The following is a 26,552-nucleotide window of genomic DNA, read 5'->3' on the forward strand; positions in this document are numbered from 1 at the left end:
GTAAACTGTTTAAGATGTTCTCTTACGACTTTATGTAAAAATAAAATATATGACAATAATAGTCTAATGGTCAGGAAGGGAGAAATGAAAGTGTATTACTACAAGGTTCTACTACACTTGAAGTGAAATAGTATCACTTGAAAGGAGACTATAATAAGTTAAAGATGGACTATGAACTGTAGTACACACAATGAAAAAATAGAGTTACAAATAAGAAGCCAACAAAGGAGGTAAAATGGATACAAAAATATTCCGTCCACAAGAAGAAGAAAAGTAGAACAAAGACAAAATGGGGCAAACAGAAAACAAAAAGATAGTAGCTTAAACCTAATCACATTAAGCGTAAATATCCCAATTAAAAGGCAGGGACTGTGGCACTGGACAAAAATGCAAGACACAATCATTTGCTACCTACAAGAAACACAGTTTAAATATAAAGAAACAAATAGACTAAAAGTATGGAAAAAGATACACCACCCTAACACTAATCAAAACAAAGCTGGGGGGCACCTGGGTGGCTCAGTCGATTAAGCTGAATCAGACTCATGGTCTCGGCTCAGGTCATGATCTCAGAGTTCATGAGTTTGAGCCCTGCATCCAGCTCTGTGTTGACGGCACTGAGCCTGCTTGAGATTCTCTGTTTTTCCTTCTCTCTCTGCCCCTCCCCTGATTGTGCTCTCTCTCTCTAAAAATAAATAAATAAACTAGAGAGAGAGAACTGGTGTGGCTATATTAATATCAGACAAAGTACATTTCAGAGCAAAGAAAATTATCAGAGATAATATGTCATTTTTATAATGACAAAAGTGTCATTCATCAGGAGGACACAACAATCTTGAATGTTTATATATCTAATAAGAGAACTTCAAACTATAAATAGCAGAGAATTATAAAACTGCAAGTATAAATAAATTCAAAAACATAGGCAGATATTTTAGTATCCCTCTCTCAATAATCAATAGAATAGACAGAAACTCAGTAACAGAGTACAGAAGACTTGAACAACACTTGCAACCAATAACAGGCATTCGTATTTACAAAACACGCAACTCAGCATTTATTATAGTAGAGTTAATTGTGCCTCTAAAAAAGGTATGTTAAAGTCCTAACCCTCCCTCCTATATTGTAGATGTGACCTTATTTGGGAAAGGGGTCTTCACAGACATCATTAGTTAAGATGAGGTCATCCTGGATTAGTGTGGACCTTAAATCCAATGACTGGTCTCATCACAGGGAGGGCATGAGAAAACACAGAAAGACATAAAGGCAGAGCATCATCTGATGATGAAAGCCAATGCATCCATAAGCCAAAGGACACCAAGTATTACTAGCAACACTGAAGCTAGAACAGCATGAGAGAGATTCCCAGGCAGAGCTTCCAGAAGGAAACAACTCTCACAAAACCTTGATTTCAGACTTCTAGCCCCCAGAACTGTGAGAACTGTACATTGTTTCAAGCCACCTAGCTGTGGCTAGTTGTTACAGTAACTCTAAAAAACCAATACATTATAGATCAAAGTTTTATAGGGTTTTTGCATATGAATATCTCATTGTTCCAGCACCATTTGTCAAAAAGACTATACTTTATCCATGGAATTGTATCTGCAGCCTGCATGATAGGCAAAAACTAAGTCCAAGGAGATCACAGACCTAAATGTGAACTTTAAAACTATAAAATTTAAGGAATAAGACAAAAAGAATGCTTTTTTGTGACTTTGGGTTAAACCAAGTTTTTTTTTCAGATATGATATCAAAAGCATGTTCCATGAAAGAATAAAAAGATAAAATTTATCAAAATTAAACACTTCTGTTCTTCAAATGAAAATAAAATGAAAAGAAACACCACAGACTGGAAGAAAATACTTGCAAGTGATGTATCTGGTTAAAAACATATTTCTAGAATATATAAAGAACTCTCAAAACTCACTAATAAAAAAATGAAAAGCCAACTGAAAAAAAAAAATGAAGATTTTAACTGACCCTTCCAAACTAAAGAAATACACAAATGGAAAATACGCACATGAAAAGACGCTCAACATTATCTGTTAGAGAAATGCAAATTAAAATCATAGTAAGATCCCATTACACACCTAGCATAATAAGTAAACCTAAAAAACTGGCCACATCAAGTACTGACAAGAATGTGGAAGAAATGAAGCTTTCACACTGCTAAGATGTAAAATGACATCTTTCTAGTTTGGAAAACAGATTGAGTTTCTTCAAAGTTAAACATATGTTCACCATATTATCCAGTTGTTCCAGTCCTTCTATTTGCCCAAAAGAAATGAAATTTTATATGCTTATGTTCGTACAAAGCCTTTTCCATGAATGTTTATTATGATTTTACTTGTAATATTAAAAACTAGAAACAACCCAAAAGTTCATCAACATGTGAATGGATAAACAAATTGTGGTATACCTATGCAGTGGAATACTCCTTACCAACAAAAAGTAATGAGCTATTGACATACACTACAAAGTGGATAAACCTCAGTGATGATCTTGGGTAAACCAAAATGAGTATTTTGAAAGAAACCAGACTTGAAAGAGTACATATTTTGTGATCCCATTTATGTAAAATTCTAGGAAATGCAAACTAGTTGGTTGTGACAAACAACAGATTACTGGGTTGCTTGAGATAGGGTCCAGGAGAAGCCAGGGGAAAGGATCATAAAGGATCATGAAGAAACTTTTAGGGTGGCATATACATTCATTATCTTGATGGTGGTGATAGTTTCCTAGATGTATAAAACCATACTCTTTACATGTGTACAGTTTACTGTGCCTCAACCATACCTCACTAGAGTGGCTAAAAAACAACAACAACAACAAAAAAAAAAATACTGAAGAAATAAATGGGCTCGGAGATGTAAAAAAATTTTCAAACTACAACATAGGGCGTGTCAACAAGTAAAGCCAGGTTAAATAGGAATTGAGAAGAGAGTGTACCATCACTTTTCTAAGGTTCAGATTTGCAATGAGTTTAAAGTTTTTTAAATGATTTCAAAACAATTTGAGATATGTCAAAATAGCATTCGATAAGCTTGGGTTCAAATTTTGACACCTGCTAGAGGTGCTGGACTTGGGCACATCAAAATCTCATTGTCGTACAAATTATAGAAACCCACCTCAATGACTTGAATGTCCTGGCTCAAATAAATGATAGCTCCAGCTCAAATGCAGCTAGATTGCAATCAGTATGGTCAGACCTCTGTTTCATTTCCTCTTGGCTTCTGCTACTTTGGCTTTATACCAGCTTTCACACTTTCCCCTGGAAAAGCCAGGACAGCAGCCATCATCTCAACCTCCCTTCCCTATATCCAATGGGAAAGATAGAGCTTGTAGTCTAGTTGATTTAAAGAAAGTCACCTAATTCCTTCTGATTGGCCTGGTTTAGATCACATGATCATTCTGACTTGTCCACTGTGGATAAGGAAATGTGATACTCTGAGTGGTATCATACTCCCTCCAGAGGGCATGAGAGGAGTTTATCTCCAATCAAACACTGGGGACCATTTCTAGAAAATAAGAGTTTGGCTTCGAGGGAGGCAAACACCAAATCCCCAATAGAAGCAGCAAACCCAGTTTTCAGCACATGATACATGTTCAGGAAACAGTACCTCCAACTTTAATTCTGGATCAGAAAGGAGCTAGTGATTTTATATCATATAATGGAGGGCATGCCGTCAATAAAACAGAGTTTTATCCAGTTGCCTCAATTTTTTCCTCAGGAAATTAGGGAAGACCAGACAAGAAACATTTTCAAATGTTCAAACATTTTCAAATGGATATACCAGGCTAGAATCCCTAAAAGTAATGTTAAGGAAACTTAGGCTGAGAATATCACAGTGGCCATCAGCTATGTGAGGGATGCTTATCATCCCTTTTTCTGGTCATAAGGCCCAATCTCTTCATCTCCAGGGACAACCATGTAACTCAGACATGGCCAATGACAGTACACATTCCCCAGCCTACACTGACTGGTTCTGGAGAGGTTCATGCCAAGAAGAGAAAACCAAGAATTTTGACTGGATTTTTTTTGGAAATAGGATGCTCTTCCTGATGGAGTTACTAAGCAAGTAGTTTACGAACCTACAGCTGTTGATGATTACCTTTGTCACCATTATGGAGGGTTTGACTGAAAAGAGGACAACAGAGAAAAAAGAAAAGCTCAAAGAATGAGAGACATTTCCCAATGACCATATTTGAGCTTCTGGATCCAGCCATACCTGAATGCAGTAGTGCTCCCAGACTTTCCGGTTACATGACCTAGTAAATTCCTATTTTTGCTTAAGTCAGGTTTAGTTGGTTGGTAGAAACTGAAAGTCTGCATACTCACATAATTCCTCAGCTCCCACACAGCCAATTCAGTCCAGGACCCTGACAAGGCTTTAGGTCACAGTGGAAAATAGACAGCAAATCCACTTTCTAAGGATCAAGCTTCAGATTTTTTTGCTCCTAGATTGTCTACTCCTTGCACGTCTGACTTCAAGCACTTGAATTGTCTTGACTGTCAGGTTATTTGGACTTTATTACTGTTCAATTTACAGCTATGTCAATGTAGAATTTGGAATGAGTAAGTGTAATAAATTGATCCTATTTGCTGTGATGCCAGAGCTTAGCTAGATTCAATCATCCTCCAAGTGATACATCTACAGCTGGGGCCAGCATGGGGGGAAGCACAGGAGGGGAGGAAAGAAGGTCAGGGGGTGAGAGTTAAAGAAGACAAGCACAGCAAAGTAAGGAGAATCACCTAAATGCTGTGGAAAGTACGCTGGACCAGACATACCCAGACCTAACCCCACTCACTCTACCTTGGGCAAGCCTTTTCCCCTTTTGATGCCTCCACTTTCCCCTCTACAAAATGGGCACAAGACTGTGTGCTGGGACCACTTTCCCAGGGTGTTTGGGAAAAGGAAATAAAATAATAGATGAGCAATGTAGGGATAGTCTTGTTATTGCATCTATACTTTCATAGGGGGAGGCTATGCGGCACATCACGGCATCTCAGAATCCAGGTGACCCTTCCTGGAGCCTCCCACAAGTTACCAATCTTCCAGGTGGAGCCTGTCCTCCTCCACCAGCCTATTCTTCATACAAAAGGTAGGTATAATCGGATAGGAAGAGCAGGAGATGGGCTCAACCAAATCTGAGTTCGATGCTGGCTCTACCCCTTTCTAACTGCATGATCTTCAGCAGGTGAGTTGGAGACTCACCTCTGGGGGTAATGAGGTAGTGGTGGAGGAAGGGAAGAAGGGAAGGGAACAGATAGGTAATGAGGACTTAGTAAGTGTCAAACATGCCAAGCACTTTATAAATGTGAACTGATTTAACCCTCACATGACTCTGTAGGGCAGTTATTATTTTCCTTATTACACAGGTAAGAAAATGGTCTCAGGTGAAGAACTCAGCTGGCCTACAGTCACACGGGTGGTGAACAGGAAGATAGCAAGGATTCCAGCCCTGGTTTGAATGTGTCCAGAGTCCATCTTTATTTTACTGCTTCTGCTGGCAATAAGTTCAATAACAACAACAACAACAACAACAACAACAACAACAACAACAAATAATGGGAGGAGTGAACCTTATCAAGTACTGTGTTCAGGACCTCACCATGGTATCCCATTGAATCCTTTGACATCCTTATGAGACAGATCATCATTTCCAGATGAGGAAATAGAGGTCCTGCAAGTTGTAGTGACTTTCCCAAGGTCACAGAATGCCCTTGGCAAGTGGCTGAGGCAGGATTTGAAACTGCACAGTGTGACAATATAGCCTGTGACCTGTTCACTGCTATGCAGTATTGTCTCCTATATAACAGTATTTGGGAAAATGTGAAGTGAGGTCCCCAGATCACACAGAGGTGCTCCTGGGCCCTAACCTTGATAGGGTGGCTGCTCCAAGACTCATTACATAACTGTGAGGTCTGGAGCACTTTCCTAAGTGTCTCCCAAAAATCTTTCTCATACACTCAACTACCACACTGCTGCAGGCTCTGTGCTCTGTTGCTCTGTCCTACCCTGGGCCAGAAAGGGGCGTCCATTCACCCAGAGCTTCTGCACCACAGATCTGTTGGGACTTCGCCTGTCTGTCTCCATTTCTTCAACATGTTGTCAGGTCCATCAGAGCCACCACCTGATAGAAAGTCTCCCGGATGCCTCGGGGTTCCTATCTCCTCCGTGAAGCCTATCTGCACCTTCTCTCCACCTTCCCTTCCTCCCTCATTCTCCTCCACAAATATTGATGTAACATCATACATCTGAAGAAAGAAGAACTAATCCTGGGTGTTTCAGGGCCACCTCTTCCCCCTAATTTCCAGAGCACTTGTTTGAGACCCCAAAGCCCATCTTAGGAGTCACTCTCCAGCCCCCTCCACTTCCAGATACCCATCAGGGCAGGCTGCTTCACGTGACTCCCTGGCTCTCAGCTCATATGCCAAGTGCTCAGCTATGTACTATTAGCTGATATCTGGTATCTATTGTTGCAGGTCATTTTCCCAACAACCCGGTGACATAGATCTGATTACTTCCTGGATACATTAATGAGAGAGTTAAGGAGTCACATAAGACCTTAATGTCACTCAGCAAATGGTGGGGCCAAGGCCCAACCACTGCAGGTTCCATAGTGGTTTCTTGGCAGGGTTGGCATGGCAGACAGAAAGAGACTCATCCCTGGGGGGCAAGATAGCCAGGAACTAGCCACAGTCAGCTTCCCTCTCAAGTGGAACCTTCCCAAGTCCAATCCTTCTCCAGGCTCTGAGTCGCTTGCCATCTCTAAGTAGGAACTATGGACTGGATATTAATAACAGTACTACTAGATACTATTAATACAGCTTCCTTTCTAAGTCCTTATGCATTGTTAGGCACTCTGCCAGGTGGACTTGACAGACTGGGAATACCAATTGTTGGACTTGATTCAACTCTTGGTTCTACCACTTTACTCATGAGTGGCCACAGCCAAGTTACTTTTCTCGATTTCCTCAAGTGAAAAATGGGAATAATAAGAATACCGACTTCAGAGGTGCCCCAAGGATCCAGTTAGTATAGACAAAGGCACCTGGAACTACATTTAGATTGAGATTGTGTTGTTGCTGTCTTTACAATCTATGCCTTAATTATCTCATATAATACTCTCGCCAGCCCTCTGAAGTATAGACTATGATCTCCATTTTATAGAAAAGGAAGCATTGGCTTAGCAAAACTAATTAACTCGCCCAAAGCCACACAGTCACTAATGTGTAAAACTGGACTGGAACCCAGGTTTGCCTGACTCCAATGTCCAGGCTCTCATGCTATACATGGCCCCACTACATCAGGGATTCTCAATCTTGGCGCTGTGACATTTGGGGCCAGATGATTCCATTTTGTGGGGACCCGTCCTGTGCATGACAGGATTCTGAGCAGCACCCATGACTTCTACACACTAGATACCAGTAATACCACTCCAGTTATGTCTCCAGATATTGACAAATGTCCCCTGGAGGGAAAAACTGCCCTCTGTTCAGAATCGAGATGCTCCCCAAGGTCAATCTCACTCTAACATTCTACATTTCTACTCTATTAGAACTCTGACCAAGTGACATACTCCAGGAAAGCAGAGAGGCTGGTGATACTGTTTATTAGACAGAACTTAGTGGGCATGCATAACTCATCCTTATAGGGCGGCAGCAAGTTCAACTGGCACCTTTGTGATAAAGAAAGGTGCACCCATTGAACAAATACTGCATTGCATCCTTTTTACTTTTTAACATCTTTGAGGTCGACATGTTTTATAATCAATGGTCTATCAAGATTTGATTGGCAGCATCTCATCTTTCTCAGTTGTACCTAAAATAGTGGTGCATCTTACAAACAATGGCACCTTAAACGTGTTGATAGAAAATTTGCAAAGCCCCCACATCCTCCCATCACTGAAGAATAGAAATTAGAAAAAGTCACCACCTCTGAGCACAGATGGCCCCAAAGGCCATGGCTCAGCAAATGGATAGTACATTGGTGTGAAGAAAAAGATGCCACTTCCTCCAGGCAGACATAGGGCACAGAGCTTGGGGTGTAGGGGGTGGGGAAGGGGAGGGAAGCACAGGCTACATTTCAGCCCCAGGGGTATTTGTGTAACATACAGCCTTACAATACATGGTGGTCTAGCTGTTCCCTCATGATTCACTGACCAACTGTGCCCAACCCCAGCAGCTAAGAATTAAACTATCATCACACACCACTGGCTTCTCCGAGTTTGAAATAATTTCACATTACAATTTGTTGAAACGGTTTCCATTTTTTTTGTTGTTTTGCAAACCCCAACAAAGCAGGTTGTTCTACAGATTGAGAACGCCAACCAATTACCTGAAACTCAAAGGCAAGTGAATAAACATCCACGATGTGATATTCTTTAAAGAAAAGGGAAATGCTCCCTCAACAGGAGACAAATGTAACAAAACAGCTATTAATATTGTTCCCTGAAGAAGAATGAGTTAGTATAAAACTGGGAAGGACAACAGCCATGCATCTTTCTCTGCCTTCATAAAATACAGCCATCCTTAAAATTGATGTGATTACTTGTGAAGCCAAAGTTTCTCTACTTTTTCTTCTTTGATAGCTGTGTGTGCCTTAATGTGTTTTAAATGTGTAATAAAAATCTAATGAAAAACATACATTTATTCAATGTGGCTGCTACAACATATGCTATAAAGCCCAAATCCTATAAAGTTGAATTTTATAGCATTTCTTAAACTTGTTCCTTCTACTTATAGCTGCCCTACAATATTGGTCAGAATTTAGTGCTTCTCTCTCCCACCTCCATCTCCTAGGAAATTACTGAGCTTGGACATTCAGTTCCAATCCCTGCTCCTTCCTTTTCCTTCCAACCTAGCTCCTATACTATATCCTCACACCCCTCATGTTCCCAGCATCTGCCCCACCCCACGATATTCCACCACAAAGACATTTACATGATCCAGAGCTTGTCAGAAAACCCATACCAAAAAAGCACATGACCAGACTCCCCTGGCTAAAAACAACCTTTTATATTAAAATGTTGAGCAGTAGAGTTAGATAAGGGCTCAGCAAACTACAGCCAGATCTGGCCCTCCTCTGTTTTTATAAATAAAGTTTTATTGGAACACAGCTTTACTCATTTGCTTAGAGATTATCTATTGCTGCTTTCATGCTACAAAGGCACAGTTAAGTAGCTGCAACAGAGACTTTATAGACCACAAAGCCTAAAACACTTACAAAGTGATCCTTTACAGGAAACATCTGCCAACCCCTGGGTCAGAACCAGCTCTCCAGAGCTAGAATGCCTGGGTTCACATCTCAGTTGTGTGCTTTACAGCTCTGAGCTCTTGGGCAAGCTAATTACCCGACTTGCACTTCAATTTCCTATAACTAAATGGAGATAATAAAAAGAACCTACATCATGGGTTTGTGAAAATGCACAGCAGGTAGAAGAGTACCCAGCAAGTGATGCAAGAAGAGTTCTCAAGAGTTGGGTGTTGTTACTGTGCCAACCCAAAGGCTCTGGTCCCTAGCACTCCTCAAATGATGAAAGAGTTGGTCTACCCTTCCTTGTCTTCCTTCCCTAATCTTTCTCTGTCTTCTCAATCCACTGTCTTGTCCCACACCTTGGCTATTCCAATAAGACTGCTCAAGATTTGCATCCCTCCACATGACCACATCCTACCACTTCTGAAATCTTTATTCCATTCTACTTTTCAGTGTATTCTGATAGGGTAGGACCACACTCCTCTTGGGGATGGACTTCCTCCCTGGGAATATCCATTCAAGGGTATGGGTTGACTGCTACAGTTGCTCTAGGCTCTCATGCTTTAGAGAAAAGTAGTTCTTTCCCCTGAACTCGATCCCCTAGTAAGCCACATTGAGGCAGCATGTACACATAGCAGCCACATTCTACATAGAATGTACAGAGCAAGAGCAAAATCCCTAGTCTTCACTCTGATATCTGCCTAATGACATGAGGATCTTCAATTACTCCCCTCTGAGGAGTGAAAATAACTTTTCTTCCTTGACAAAAATTGTCATAGTTTGGGTTCTCCAAAAAGCAGCCCTGAGGCAAGACCACAATGTAAGTAGTATACTTGGGAAATAATCTTGAGAAATATCGCAAAGAGGAGGAGGAAGAAAAGCAGAAAGAAGAAAACAAATAGAAGGTATATAATCAGGCAACTTATAAGGACGGGCAACAGGTACTTAGTTCTGATGTGGATCTTTGAGATACACCTCAGAACATATGTCTCCAAGTCATCTCAAAGGGGCAAGGAAGTGCCCTCTCAATCCTCTATCCACTGATTCTGATCAGTCACTGGTTGTGGGATCCTCCCTGAGGTGTTAATTATTTGGCCCTCCCAGCCTGCAAGGCATGCAGGGATAGCAATTGGAAGTCAGACCAGAATGCACTGTAAAGAGGCAAGGGGATAGGGGCACCTATAGCATTAGAAACAACACTGTGTCAAATAAATTACCCCCAGTGGAAGAGGGAATGGGATTGGAGTTCTGGAAGATGGCAATTTTATGTAGAAATTGAAATATGCTCGTTAAATAGAGCTGCCATGTGGCTGTTAGACAACAATTGCCTTAACCAAAGGCAACTGAAAGTGTTTGAATTTGGAACAGAGAGTATTTATTCTTCTGATAGACCTGCTCTGGGATGTTTAAAATAAGAGCAGCTCTCTACTTTCAAGGTATTATTAATGTTACTAGGCTGTCAATCAAGCTCTGTTTTCATTTGTCCTAGAAGAAAATGTCCCCTTTTCTCTGTACTTAAATTGTGTTATTTCTCTTCACTGGTACTACTGAACAAAACTGTCCCTGTAATGACATATCAAGCTTTTTAACACTTTTCCTTTACATGAACACAAATAACACTTTTAAGTTAGTCTGGTCTATATTTCATAATACAATAAGTGAGGGACAAAGATATTTTTAACATTGGGCAGCCATATCAAATTCACTCACTTTGCGGTCCTTTATTCAGGCACTCATTCAATCAACAACTTGTTTTTTGAATACTTATTTTGCAATGTGTTAAAGGCTAGAGGAGGGTGTTGAAAAATTAATAAGCCATAATCTCTGCCTTTAGAGAATTTAAAGTATAATAGTGTTGCAGAGAGCACTGGTTATTTTGGGTCTGCCAGCATCCATCCCTCTCTTTTAGTGATGGCTCTCTACCTCAGTACAGAGAGTCCCCATCCAAGGTCACATGCAGGGTCTCGATGTAAATCCGAGGGTTTGGATTGGAGTGGCTAAGTGTAGGACAAACCAGTACATATAGTCCTCATATAGACCTGTACCTATACTAGGTCATGGGACCCAGGCCAGTCAATCAGCTCACTGAATGCTCTAAGACACAGTGATTCATTCAGAGGTAACCACATGATCAAGTTTGTTTTATCAGAGTAAACACTAGGACTTGTGTGGGACTTGCCAAGAAGATGTGCTTCCTCCTTTTTCCGTTGAACCTGAACTACAACTGATTGAGGGTGGAGCTCCTACAGCCATTTTGCTCCCACCAGAGGAGAGGTTATCTGAGAATGCAGCTAAAATGAAGGATGAAGAAAAGGAAATGGAGCCCTGATGATACTCTTTGCACCAGGGACCAAACATTCACTTCTTTGGACATCTTGGGGATAGGACCCAATAATGTACCTTTTATGACTAGGCCAGTTCACAAGAGATTTTCTGATAAGCTTAATCAATCCATGATGATATTTTCTGATGAGTAATTTCATATGTTCATCCAGTTCATGAGACAACAATGTAATGTAGTCACCCAGAGATTAAATGTGTCCTCTGGATGTAATGAGAGAGATATAGAGTACAGAAGCACAGAGATAGGGTTCTTGATCTTGATCTTGGCTGGTCAGGCCCAATCTAGAATATTCACAAATTCTGGATAGATCCCTGAATAAATTAAAAATGTTTAGGGAAGGGAAAGCAAGATTAGGTAAGACCGCCTAAAATCATGTCATAATAATGACTAAGGTCATCGGGATGCTTATCTAGAAGAAGAAAAACAGGATAAGTTATAACTTTACAGTTATTTGTATAATTACTTAATCATCTGAATGATTGGGGCATTCTAAGGACCATCAGATCAATAGTGTCCTCCTTGTGATTGTGTTTCAAGCCAGCCTTTGGCTTTTTACTTTGGCTGAGGGACTGAAAATCTGACACCATGGTTTGCTGGTCTGTGAAAGTAAGCCTAAAAGTAGAATCCATCAATGGTACTTGAAAGTTAATTCTGTTACAGGCAATACTGGAATACTGGATATTACCCATTCATCCAGCATTGCCTGGTCTCATCTATCACCAACGGTACCTGCAGAAGCAGTTCTCATGTTGGCACAGATTCCTTAACAAACTGAAACATCTAATGTAACACACCTGCCTGACCAATGCAATCACAGCCCCGCCCTCAGTTCTTCAATCTTCTGTAACTAAACAGCATATTCCAGCATTAGGGGATTTACTTAGCAAATACTTTTGAAGTGTCTAATGATCATAGGGCATTTTGAAGGTAAACTCTGGTTGCTGTGTATCTAATTCAGTGAGGTATTATTTACACCCTTAAAGGACTCACAAATTAGTGTTACGATGTTACGTGCATAAGAAAAGCACAGCGGTATTTCAGAGAAGCCATCTGAGAAACTCATGTCTCAGTTCTTCTTCTTGCTCTACACAGACGTTGCTAATGACCATGACAATCTTTCCCCCTAGATGCAACTTCAGAATCCTTCTCAAGACAACTTTCCAAGCAACTATTATTAATTGACCAGATTTCCTTCCAGAGATGACATAGTTTCCACTTCTGACTTGGAGTTTATAGGAAAAGGAGATTGATTCCTACTGCAGAGATTTCCAGTACTAAAAGAGAAAGTAGAATGTCTCCACAAAGAAATTTGAGTAACAGTCTCACCATATGGAAGAAACCACATGAGCCATGATTGAGCTGGGAAAGTAGTGCCATTTGGCTGAAGTGTCTAAGAGTGAAAATAAGGCAGTGAACAGACGACTGAGGCATCAGACCCTACACTGGCAACCAGAAATTATTTGGAGGGTAAAAAAGAACTATCAAAAATATTGTATCAGAAAAGTACTATGTTTTATAAATGTCATTGGCAGGACTCTGGGAATAACAAGAACAGGAGAAATCAAAAAATAAAATACGGAGAGAGGGGTTAAACATGGGATGGGGGGAGAAGAGAATAAAGGTCTCAAAATGAAAATAACAAATGACAGTTGGAAAAAGCATCATGGAGAAGAGAATGATGGGATACTGGCCTGCGAGTGGGAAGAGGAGAGAGTGGGAAAAGGAGATCTTGACTCTGGGATTTTGAGTTTGAGTGAGAAGGCACAGTACCATGAACTCTGAGGGGTTAGTTTCTTTTGGAGCACGCTGAGCTTGAAGTGTGGTAAGACATCCAGTTGCGATTTCCAAGTAGAAGTTGAGAATATAGGCAGGAACAACAGGGGAAATAAAGGATGAAGACATGGCGGGGAAAGCTCCAGGCATGAGGAAGTAGGAGCTCAGTGTGGACGAGAGGAAGGATAGCCAAGTGATAACTTAAAAGAAAACCTGTATCTAAGAAGCAGCATGAAGGAAGAGCGTCGCATGAAAGAAACCAGAAACACTGACACACACTGTTTTCTAAGATAATAATTCCTATCCAGGGCCACAGATGATTTTGAATCAACAGGATCTTTCTTTCTTTTTGTCCTTCCTTACTCCATTCCTTCCTTCTTTCCTTCCTTTTTATTTATTTATTTTTATTTTATTATTTATTTATTTATTTTTTTTTTTTTGGCAAAGCAAGCTGCTGTAGCAGTCTTGGCGCTGACTGTTGGTATGGTCATCTAGAGGCCACCACAGAATCACTCACTTCCTGGACCCCCAGAACTCAGGGTAGAGAGAGCTGTGCACAAAGCTAGGAAGAGATTCTTTTAGCTAAAGACTCAGGTCCAAGCCAAACTGGCCTCCCAGGGCCAGGTGCAGGGAAGCATCCACTTGTGTACCTCACATACATTTATGGCACCCCCTATGAGTCAGGTTTCGACTTGATACTGGGTATGCACAAGTGAATGAAACCCAAGCCCTTTGAATCCCAGCCCCATACTAGGCCTGGTAGCACTAAATATGGATGGATGAGTGGGTGGATGAATGGGGTGGGTGGATGGATGGGGTAGGTGGATGGATAGTTGGGTAGGAGTATAAATTTGTTGATAGTGATGTGGACTAACTGTTAACATACTGGAGTTACTGTCTTTCCCCTCTCCCTGATAGCAAAAGAAGATACTCATTTAGTCCTTCTCCTTTTAATGCCCTGCAAAAAGGATACTGCAATTGTCACAGATCTTCTTTCCAATCTTTGGAAAAAAGGACCAAACCAAACCACTCACACCCATGCTGATTCCTATGAAGCAAAGACTGAGAGTTAATGATGCAGTATACCACTACTCCTCCTCCTGCCGCTCTCTATGGGTGGCATGTGGTGGGGATGGCACATCTAAAATGAGGGACAGAACTCTTCTTGGATATAAGCTAGTAGTCCCAAAACGTTGCTGGACTCGGGTTAAGAAACAATGCATCACAGGGGTGCCCTCTATGTTCTATACCAGGTGCAGGTTGAAATCAGAATTCCTGCCTGGATTGTGTTCCCCTGAATGGAATGTGTGACAAAGACAACTTCGCCAAACATGGCATGGGCTTCCTTGCGTTTCCCAGACTTCTTGAACTTAAAGTTCTGACCATGTAACTAGATCTTGTCGATGAATTATTAATGGAAATGGTATGTATCCCTTCTAGACTAATGTAATGAAGAGCTGCTGCGTCTTTTCTAGCTCCCTCTTCCCTCCCTAATGATCTACTTATAAACCACATATTCTAGATATCACAGTTAACAAGATCGAAGAGGCTGCCAGAGTGAGAAATGATGACATGTTTGGACCTTTAAAATGTTACATCATTCAGATGTCAGGGTTTGTTATTGTAGCACAGACTAGCGTTATTCTGACCAATACCTAATACCACTCTGGCCATGAACCACATTGGGTCACAGGCTCATTTCAGTTATGATTATGATATGGAATAAATCTTTTGAAAGGTTGATAGACTCATCCTCATATAACCTCATTTTCTAATTGGTTGTCTCTGAAATATACAAGCACTCATACACAGGGCTGTACTGTCAGATGTACATACCAAAAATACACATTTGTATTTCAGATAATATTTGTAATACAAACGCAAACCTGAAAATTCCAAGAAAAAAATTTAGCATCCATATCTATCCAGATCAAACACTGCTTGTTTTCTTTTATACACACTGTATTAGATTACAGTATGTTTGAAGCATGCTTTTCAGAGCTACAAAACACTTACAAAAGCAATAATATGAGACACAATTGATGTTACATCTATGTATGAATAGGAAACTGATGTAAAGTTTAGTGTCCTGTTTTCAAGACAGTCAATTTAATTTCAAGGAACACTTATAGAGGTGCTTGAAAGATAGATCATTTTTATTTGGTAGCTTCAGGGGTAAATTTTAACTATCCTCTCATTTTTTCCATTAAAAAAGGATACAGGAAAAAATGAGAACACTTAATTTTTTTCAACCCTCTAGCATAAGTATTAGGGACGGTCAGAAACACAAGAATGAGGGAATAATGAAAAAAGCTTTTGGCTATTATATTGTTACAGTTTATCAATACTGTCCTGTAAAATTTTTATATGACCTCTCAAGATGTGATAAAAAAAAGTCATAAGTTTAAAATAAAACTGTCCCTCTAGTTCTCTTCTAATCAGCCCATATGTGAAGTTGTAGAAAATATTATACTTGAATTCTGCAAGAAGAGAGAATGTAGATCATATGAAAAAGATAGAACAAAGCAAATATATAATTTTGTTTTAAAATACTAAATTTATTTTACATAAATAAAAATTATATTTATTTTATTTTTTAAACAATACCAGTATTCATTAAACCACTCTCAAGGTCTATAGATGGCAGTCTCTGTCAGTCTAATACCAAATACTGTGGAAGTTACAACTAGTTTTCAATTTCTTCCACTGACGCATCCATCCTCCCATCCCCCCTTCCATCCATTCCACCATCCATCTATCCCCCAACCCCCTTTCCACCCACCCCACATCCTCCCATCTATCCCCCCATCCCCATCCATCCATCCCCCATCCCCCATCCATCCATCTCCCCATCCCCCATCCCCCATCCCCATCCATCCATTCCTCCATCCATCCATCCCATCCCCCCTTCCATCCCCCCATCCCCCATCCATCCACCCACCCCCATCCATCCATCCATCTCCCATCCATCCGTCCCCATCCCCCCATCCATCCATCCCACATCCTCCCATTCCCCCATCCCCCCATCCTCCCATCCATCCATCATTTATCCATCCCTCCATCTATTTCCCCATCCATGTATCTATTCATTTCATTCACTAAATGTTCAATTAGTCTATAAAATACAAATGCTAACCTCAAAGAACTCTGTAAACTATTAACAAATAATTTTAGAGCAAAGCTGACAGACATATGGCATAGGAGAGGTACCAAAAAAGTACTGAGAGTTAAGAGAAGAGAGGAGTAAGCTCAGTGGAGATGGAGAAGCATTCAAGGAGAAGGCTGAAGGTAGAAACAAAGGGGCTAAATCTTGAAGTAACATTATTAATAAATAGCTACCTGTCTCAAAGTAATTTTATTAGCTGCCACCAAAACATATAACAATTTTTTTAATTTGTTTAATGTTTATTTATTAAGGACAGAGAGACAAAATGTGACTAGGGGAGGGGCAGAGAGAGGGAGACACAGAATCTGAAGCAGCTCCAGGCTCTGAGCTGTCAGTGCGGAGCCCAACGTGATGTGCAAACCTAGGAGTCATGAGATAATGACCTCAGTCAAAGTCGGAGGCCCAACTGACTCAGCCATCCAGGCACTCCAAAACATACAACAATTTCTGCCAACAACTCCTGGGAAGTTTTACCATTTACCTAAAAAAAAAAGTAGAATGTAGACTGAAGTGGCAGCATTTTTTTTTCAACTTTGTTAAGCAGAAAGTTCCACAATGTCTTTCCAAGTAGGGCCTGCAATCAAAATGTCATCGGTGTGCCTCCTCCTGTTTTTCCAATCTCTCAGGAAAATTGCCATTTAAAAAAAAAATCGTGGCAGAACATTTCAACATTATTTCTATGCTGCTGTCCAAAAAGGTGGCCTTTGATTAATGTCAGAATTCAGGTATTATTCACATTGGATGCTGTGATTATTTTTTTTAACTTGGGGTCTGACTTTTCTGGCTAAGATTTTCTAGCTAGACAGCTAAGGTTAACCTCACATACACATTCCACCTGCCAAAAGGGAGAGAGAAAAAGAGAGAGAGAGAGAGAGAGAAAGCCAAAACTCTAACTTTTGGGTGTATAAGAAGGGAACTCAGCGGTATCTCTGGGGCCCACTCATGGGATGGACATTTTGGAGAGTAACACATTACTGATGAATCAGCCCACCTTTTGCTGATTTTCTGAAGTCCATGGGGACTCAGAGCTGGTCATTCTCTTTGCAAGAGTGGCAGGTTCCTCTCCTGTTTTCCCATCAGCTGCACCACTATTTAATCAAGGGAACTAATCAACCATGGAGTTCATAATGGATGTCAGTAACATTTCCTGTGTTATGATTGATGAATCTAACTTTGGACTTAATGCCTTTGTTCAAAATTAGATGACAATAGCATCGAGATTAACACCATATTTTCTTAAAGCTGCATTACATCAGCTAATACACGCAGTTTTCTCACAGCGATTCTACTGCACTGGTGGAACCAGGGATGATTTTAGGCGGAGTCTGAATCTTTTTTCAGGCTAATGACTTTTTTAGGCAGAGCCTGACTTTTTTCATTCTAATGACTAACATGTTATATTTTAACATGCATTAATAGAAAGCTTCTGTTTATGATGACTGATACTGGCTTTTTTCATGAAAGGTGGTGATAAAAATTTTCCTTTCTGTAAGTATTTAAATAAAAATTAGTCCTCTGCACATATGTGTTGAATGAATAAATCTCTTTCCATCAAAAAAAAAATCACTTACTGAGTCACCTTTTTCCTATCTCTATCTCTTTCTGCCTCTCCAATCTATTCTCTCCCTTAATATTAAAGTTAATAAAATGCAGATTGCCCACAACTAACTCCCTCAGCCAAGTGTGCCCTCTAGGGACCTAGTATCAAACTAGTGACAGAGTCCTCCCCACTGAAGCCTCTCTCCTAGCACTGGTCAAACCTGACCACTAAATCCTTAACCTACTGGGTACTTGCTTCATTTACAGTGTCTTCTTTGTTCCCTCCTATTTTCTTTCATTTTTTGATTAATCAACAATGCTTCTTAATAATAATCTCAAAAGAACCTCTTGATAGATTGCAACCATTAAAGGACTTTCTCTACAGAGAAATGTGCTTGAAATATTCACTGGGTTGAGGGGTAAGGGCAGAGGAGGGACCACGGAGGAGTCCTTCAGCAGTTATAATAGGAAAAACTAATAAGACTAAAAACATTCATTTCAACTCAATGGGGAAAGAGTGTGGTTTTTTTAATTATTAAGTTCTTAAGACAACAAAAGTCATATTATTGCACTATTAAAATTGAGCAAAAAGCAAAAGAATCTTCTGCATAATAATAACTAACCATATTATCTTGATTTAAATCTTCACTTAGCCCCTAGAAACAGTTCTTTCCTGATAATACAGAAATTTCAACAATTATCCATTTCTATAAATCCCTTATCCATTTGCTTTTCTTAATTTCTTAGTGTGCACTACAACACATTTAGGAAGGGGTCTCCCCTCATTGGAGCATGTAAATGTGAGCTGGTTTTGTCTTTTCCAGGAATTGTCACTAACTATGCTCTGTAGAATTTCTGATGCTTCCTGAATAGAAGCCTGATTGTGTAACTTGCTGGTCACCTATTAACGCAGTCTCAGGTTGGTCCTTTAGGCTCAGTCATGTTTGTTTCAAAGTGTCCATTTCTTTTTTTTTTTTTATGTTTATTTATTTATTTATTTTGAGAGTGGGGGGAGGAGCAGAGAGAAAGGGAAAGACTCCCAAGCAGGCTCCAAACTGTCAGCCCAGACTCTGTTGCTGGGCTCCATCCCATGAACCATGAGATCATGACTCCAGCCAAAAACCAAGAATTCCACACTCAACTGACTGAGCCACAAAGGCACCCCAAAGCATCAATTTCATATTCAATTCCCAACTAGCCTCTTACCCTTTTTGTCCTCACTACACACTAAAATGGTGGCTCAAGATCCTGAAAAGGAAGAAGGCAGGCAGTACCAGAAGTTTCTTTCACATTCCCACTTTCTTTGAGAATGGTCTTGAAGTGAAGAAGGAAAAACAGACATCTTCTTTTGGGACTACCCCATAGCTGCAATGAGACTCCTCTTTGGTCATAACTACTGATGTATTTCTTTGTACTATGGACTTACGAAGTAGAAGTAGGGACTCCAACAGGCCCTTCTGCTGGGGGCTTCACTCAACGTCTGTCCAAGAGGTAAAACCTCAACTCCTCAGCAGGACATTTAAGGCCATTTATAATCTGTTTCAAAACCATTTCCAATCTCACTCCTGTCACTCCACTCCAGGGACCCTCTGTTCCAGCCCTGGGAAAACTCTGTTTGCCAAATCTGTCATGCTCTGTCCTCTGTCCTGGCTTGTCCATTTGCTTCTCCGTCTCCCCCCAATTTGGATTGCCCATCCCCATCTTCTCAGCTATCTAAATTCTTATTTATCCACTGGTCTTGAGATGCATTAGACTTCAAGGCAGGTATGAGGCTAGCGATACTCCCAGTTCACCGAGTTCTCTGGAATTCTGAAACAGAGGACTCTAAGATTTGGAACTGGGAGAAAACTGAAAATATCCAAGCTTACCTTTTATAAGTCATCTGTACACAGAGGTGATATTTTCCCTCTGCTTTCAGTACTTTCTATAATGCTGCTATAATTCTTCCAGAACGAAAAGTCAATTTAAAAATAACAATAAGCCATAGAAAAAAGCCATCAGGAAAACATTTTAAATTTCTTTCACAAGTGCCATCATTACTCCCACATAAATGATGCTGTTTTCTTAAAACAAACAAATTATTAAAATGATCCAGCAAAATAAAACCCTGATTGTTTCACTGAATGTTACTTCCTTGAGAAAATACACACACACACACACACACACACACACACACACAGTGGAATATTCCATCATGGTGGCTTCTATATGTCATCTCACATACATGTCCTCAAAGTGATGCTTCACATCAAAAACAACAAAATGCGATAATTAGATGATGTTAATTCAAACACCATATTCTCTGTGCCAAAGAATAACGCAATAGGAAAGACTCTAAACTGACATCTATAAATCAATGGTCTTTTTTACAGGAGGGAGATTTATCATTGGTTGTCTGGAATAGAATTTTCTATCATATTATCTATCTCCTCCTCTCTCTCCAAAATAAACCATACGTATAGAAATAACCTGAAAGTTTTAAAAGAAACATTTGCTTTAAGTGAGTAGAACATTTCTATTTCTTTTCTGAAAGGACCCTTGTTTCAGGTTCCATTACTCTATATTCATGAGAAGAGATACAAACTGAAAATTAGTTTGGACTTTTTCCTTCCTTGGAAGGTTTTACAAAATTTCTGTAATGTACTCCAGGGTGGCTGCCTGCCTGGAGTCCTCAGAGAGTCAGTGAATGGAGGGGTAATTGATTGCCTTCAACCCATTAGACCTCCCCCAACATGGGAATTCAGGTCCCAAGCAGGGCAGATCTGGGCATGTAAAACTAGACAATTTCTCTGCACTCCGGCCGTCAGGTTTTCCCTGTGGTTAAACTGGGAAATCCTGCACAAATTCTCCCACCAAGGCCAAAAACACCATAGGTTATTTTAATTTCATTTAAAATTCCATTTTGTAATTTGAAGCAAAGAGTGTCTTTATGGAAACATGATAGCTGGGTGGATCTATATGAAGCAGGCAAATGAAGTAAAATAAACATTGCTATCACCAGCCTCCATAAAATGAGATCACAGACCTTTCTTTACCACCATCCAAGGTGTGGATACGATCATATGGACCTTCGCAAGGACAAGGTCACGGGGCAGGAGTTCAAAATCTGTTGTAAGACACTCTATCTAGAATCGTTGGGGTTCTCTGCTCTAGAGAAATGTTACATCTCATCTCTTGAAACTAAATCTGTTCACAAATCGCCGATGCTGGTAAGTGACTGTTATAATAATAATAATAATAACAACAACAACAAAATAAAATAAAAATAGACAAAATCTTTCCTCTGAAGGGAATGTTGATGGCATGCAGGCAGCATGGTGAAGGTCTGAGGCCACTGGTGCAGAGTACAAGTCCCATTGCTGACAGTAGCTAAATGTGTTAGTTAGTAGGGGGAAAGCACAGCTTCCATTGCCCTCAATTCTTCAAATGTAAAGTAAAGTTGGAGGAAAATTGTGGGTTTTCCAAACTTTTAAAAACTAGTTAAGAAATCTTTGCTCCAATGAAATCTTGTGTAATACCCCATAATATAGAAGAATAAAATATTACACTACTCCAATTGAAAAGAAGTAGGGCAGAGGCCCATCCATCCCGGGAAACCCTGGAGATCTAGGGTCCATGGTTTGAAATCACTTGAGCTATGGCAGAGGACTTCTCAAAACATTTCTGGCCCCAACACTCAAAAATATGGCTATGCAAACTGTAGCCCACAAGCTAAAACCAGCCCACTGCCTGCTTTAAGAAAAACTTTTATTAGAACACAGAAATATCACTTGTTTCATTATTGTCTATGGGTGCTTTCATGCTACAAAGACAGTTGGGTTCTTGTGACAAGGCCTAAAATATTTATTTTCTATCCCTCAAAAGGAAAAGTTTGACAATTTCTAATCTAAATACTTTTAGCTTGGTACTTGGTGCACAGGTGATAATCAATCAATCAATCAATCAATCCTTCCCATCACCCCATTCTATGCTGTAAGAAAAGGGGTGCCAAGTTGCTGGTTGGAACACTTCCCCGTAAAAAGCCAATCTACAAGTATTACATGGACAATGGCACCTAGGTGGCTCAGTTAGTTAAGCATCCAACTCTTGATTTTGGCTCAGGTCACGAGATCATGGTTTGTGAGTTTGAGCCCTGAGTCAGGTTCTGAGGTGATAGCATGGAGCTTGCTTGGAATTTTCTTTCCTTCTCTCTCTCTACCCCTCCCTCACTCACACCCTCAATCTCTCTCTCTCTCTCTCTCTCTCTCTCTCTCTCTCTCTCTCTCTCTCTCTCCCCAACATTAAAAAAAATATTATATGGACAAAGAGAATGGAACATGCAGACTGAGTTTCCAATAATGTCACTCAGTCATCAATCTGACCATACAATTGATAAATGAAGTAATGGCATTGCTTCCTTTCTAGTTGAGTACTGTCCCAATCCAGGGACCTTCAGAAGAAATAGGAATCTCAGGTGACTCATGTCCCATACTACTCACTGAATGACAAATAGGAACATCTACAAAGCAGTTGCATTAGATCATTTGGTCAATAAAAGCAAACAATATATTCATAATCTGGTTATTTGAAAGTGAAACTGTGAAGACACCAAGATACAAAACCAAATTAGATACTAGTGATAGCAGCAGCCCAGATCAGAGTTCTTAATAACGTGAATAGTAATTACATTTCAACTGGGGCTTCAGTACTATATGTGAGATATTCTAATCCATCACTCAAACGTGAAAAACACTGGCTTTGGCCACTGGTTAATTATTGGATTGTCATAACCCATTTCATGCCCACCCATCTTTTTCTTTTTTAATAAGCTGATTTTGTTAGTGCTTTTATTTTGTAATTACAGTCTCCTGACAAGTGCCTCTCCCATACCTGTCACTTTACAATGGAATCTACTGAGAGAGGGGGGAAAAAATCCCCTATGTATAGACACTTCAAATATCTTACCATCTAGTCTCACATGTAGTTTTGAAACATTGCGGGAGGAATGCTGAACTGCCATTCTAATGCCATATAAGGTTATCAAGAGCCTTAAGGGAATATATAACCTCTTTTTTATATATAACTTACTTTAAACATGTATGCAGAATTAACAACTCTAACTTAGATGCATTTCAATGAATCCTGGGATTAGCTCTCTTTTTGGGCTGATTAGTAGTTATTTTTGAGCTCCTATAATTATCAGGATGACTAATTTAATGAATACCATGACCAGTATTCACACCCCTCATAACAGAGTGTATAGTGGGACTTGCTTAGAGTAAGAAAGGGGTGGCTTCACAACCTCTTTCCAAGTAACATTAAAATCATGATTTTTTTTTTTGGCCATTTCTGTCATGGTCATACTTCATGCACCAAAAATGGTATGCTGCTCACTCCTCTGGATCCACACAGCCACACCTGTGAGCACCTACTATGTTGTCAAGTGTGGGCTCATCATGGTATGGACCGCTTAACATTCTATATGGCCACCCTACTAGACTGTAGATGGGGGCTGGGAGAAAGTCTTATTTATCTATAGGTTTCTTATCCCTAACCTAACAGGTGGTACCTTTCAAAATCTCTTCAGTAAACATTTGTTAACTTACACACAGCTCTGTTGGTATGACAAAGCCCATTCAAGTCAAGCACAATGCCACCAAATTGTGAAGCCCAAAAAGGCACAAACTATATTTCTCTTCTATGTATCATCAATGCTTATCATCAATAAGGCCTCACACAAGGTAGCTGCTGAATGAAAGGTTTGTGGAAAGAAGGAAGATTTTTCACTCAGGAAGTGAAAAGCCCATTTGGTCATACAAAACCAAAATAACTTTCACCAAAAACGCTGTGGATCTAAATCAAAGGTCAACAATTTTTTTCTGCAAAGGACCACTAAGTAAATATTTTAGTCTTATAGGTTTTACTGTTTCTGTTGCAAAGACTCAATTCTGCTACTGTAGCATGAATGCAGCCAGAGACAATATGTAAATAAATGACTGTGTTCCAATACAACTTTATTAATAAAATGAGGCGGGGGCCATATTTTCTTGCCAGCCATAGTTTGCTGACTTCTGAGATTAGAAAGGCAAAATATTAAAGCTCCCATAAGGTAATACAGCAAAGTATCTATAAGATCTCACCATATGGAAAGAGTCTTTAAACAAAATACAAAAAAAGCAGTTAAACCATTACAGAAAAAATCCCGTATTAGAGTTAAGAACAATGGAGTACTATGCAGACGTGTAACCGTAGCTACCAACACAATATGAAAAACTTCACGACATAATGTTGAACGAAAGAGACACCGCACAAATGTTCACATACAAACACCATTAACAAAGAGAAAAGGTAAGTTACAGGGGGATAAAGAAACCTGTCACTTACGTAACTAACAAAGACCATAAACACATTCTGGAAACAATTCCAATGGATGTTTTCTTTCCCCCACACCAACAAGCAATTCCCCAGCACCAGCTGGGTGCCCTAAAATTCAACTCAATTCTGACACTATCTACCCAGAGAAAGCATTAGATGCCAGAGGTTAAGGGCTCAGTCCTACAAGTCTGTTCCCTGGCCCCCTCTCCCTTCAGATGCCAGCCGCAAGCCCAGGTAACAGCTGTGCTTCAGACCAACTGGTTAAATCAGAGGTTTCCATGACCTCCTCTTCAGGTTTGATTAATTTGCTAGAGCAGCTCACAGAACTCAGAGGAACATTTTACTAGCTCACCAGTTGGTTACAAAAAAATATAACTCAGGAACAGCCAGATGGAAGAGACGCATAGGGCAAGGTGAGGGGAGACAGTTCAGAGCTTCAAAGCCCTCTCCAGGCACACTACAATCCCCAAATCTCCATCTGTTCACCAACCTGGAAGCTCTCTGAAACGTGTCCTTTCAGGTAGTTATGGAGGCTTCATTACATAGTTGATTAAGTCAGGGGCAAGTGGCACTTGATTCAATCTCCGGCCCCTTTCCTCTCCCCAGAGGTCAAGGATTGGAACTAAAAGGTCCAGCCTTCTAATCACAAGGTTGGGTCCCCCAGCAAGCAGCCCCCATCCAAAGAGTGGTCCAAAAGTCACCTCATTAACATAAAAAAGGGCACCGTGATTGCTCTCAACGCTTAGGAATATCCACAAGTGGTGCAGCTCTGTACCGGGAACAGGGACAAAGACCAAATACATACTTCTTTTTTATATTATTTCTTTTAATGTTTATTTATTTTAGAGAGAGAGACAGAGTAAGAGTGGGGGAGGGGCAGAGAGAGAGGGAGACAGACTCTGAAGCAGGCTCCAGGCTCTGAGCTGTCAGCACAGAGCCTGGTGCAGGGCTCAAACCCACAAACTGTGAGATCAAGACCTGAGCCGAAATCAGACTGAGCCACCCAGGCGCCCCTATATTTCTCATTACAAATCACAATATCACAACCCATAACACAGAAGGAACCCCTATTTATCACTAAGGGAAGGGCAAATGAAATAGAAAAGTGGAAAAGGACAAGAATAAGCAATTCATCAAATAAGTATGTCCAAATGGCCAATAAACATATGAAAATAAGACCAACTTCATTCATAATTCAGAAAATACATGTCAGAACCACAATGATGTACCACTCCATGCCCACTACAGTGGCAAAAATTTTAAAGGCTGGACACAGTCCAAGATGGCGCCTGAACTCACCCCTCACCTCCTCCCACAGTCACACTGAATCCACAGTGACATACAGAACAATTTCCTCTAAAAAAGACCCCAAAACTAGCGGCCGGACAGCTTCTTCCCATGAGGAAAAGGGAGAAGGCCCACAAGGAAGTGTGTAAGAAAGGCTGTGCACAATCTTAGCATAAAGCCCACCCCAATCCACCCACTATAGGGGAGGAGGGAACTCACACGCGTGGAACTTCTCCCAGAGGAGCGAAGAGTCTGTACCCCACATCAGGCACCCCCAGATTTTAAGACTTGCACGTGAAAGACAAAGCCTCCAAACATCTGACTGGAAAGCAAAAGTGCCACCAGACAACACAAGAGCTGGGGCAAAGTGAGAAACTGTTCTTAAGGGTCTGGAGAAAACTCACCTGCCCTCGGGGCCCAGCTTGGAAACAGCCATTTGCAAATCACCCAGACTTGCTGTGAGATTCCTTTGCTCAACTGAAAGCACCTGCCTCAGGGGCTGTGGCCTGTAGGGCCCAACTGGTGCCATTTTCACGCCCTCCCTCTACCTTACTAAAGCCAGCAGGCTCCAACAAATGTCCCCCTCAATGCCCATCACCCATTTTCCCTGACCCCCCATCTCTATCAACCTTCAGTTTGTTCTCTGCATTTAAGAGTCTTTTATGGTTTGCCTCCTCTCTTTGTAACTATTATTTTCTTTCCCTTCCCGCATGGTCTTGTTAAGTTTCTCAAATTTCACATATGAGTGAAAACAGATGATATTTGTCCTCTGACTGACTTATTTCACTTAGCATAATACCCTCTAGTTCCATCCACATTGCTGCAAATG

At 40.5% G+C, this 26,552-nt stretch overlaps 1 long non-coding RNA gene across 1 annotated transcript in view; it reads right to left on the minus strand.

Moving 5' to 3' along the window:
- Positions 1 to 26,317, minus strand: part of LOC109496972 — a 703,487-nt gene extending 677,170 nt beyond the window's left edge. The window contains exon 1 of the long non-coding RNA XR_006594810.1: positions 25,943 to 26,317. This is a non-coding gene — a long non-coding RNA (uncharacterized LOC109496972). The remainder of the gene's footprint in view (positions 1 to 25,942) is intronic.
- Positions 26,318 to 26,552: the final 235 nt, after the last annotated feature.

Source organism: Felis catus, chromosome A2, assembly GCF_018350175.1.
Source record: "Felis catus isolate Fca126 chromosome A2, F.catus_Fca126_mat1.0, whole genome shotgun sequence".
Taxonomy (NCBI): domain Eukaryota; kingdom Metazoa; phylum Chordata; class Mammalia; order Carnivora; family Felidae; genus Felis; species Felis catus.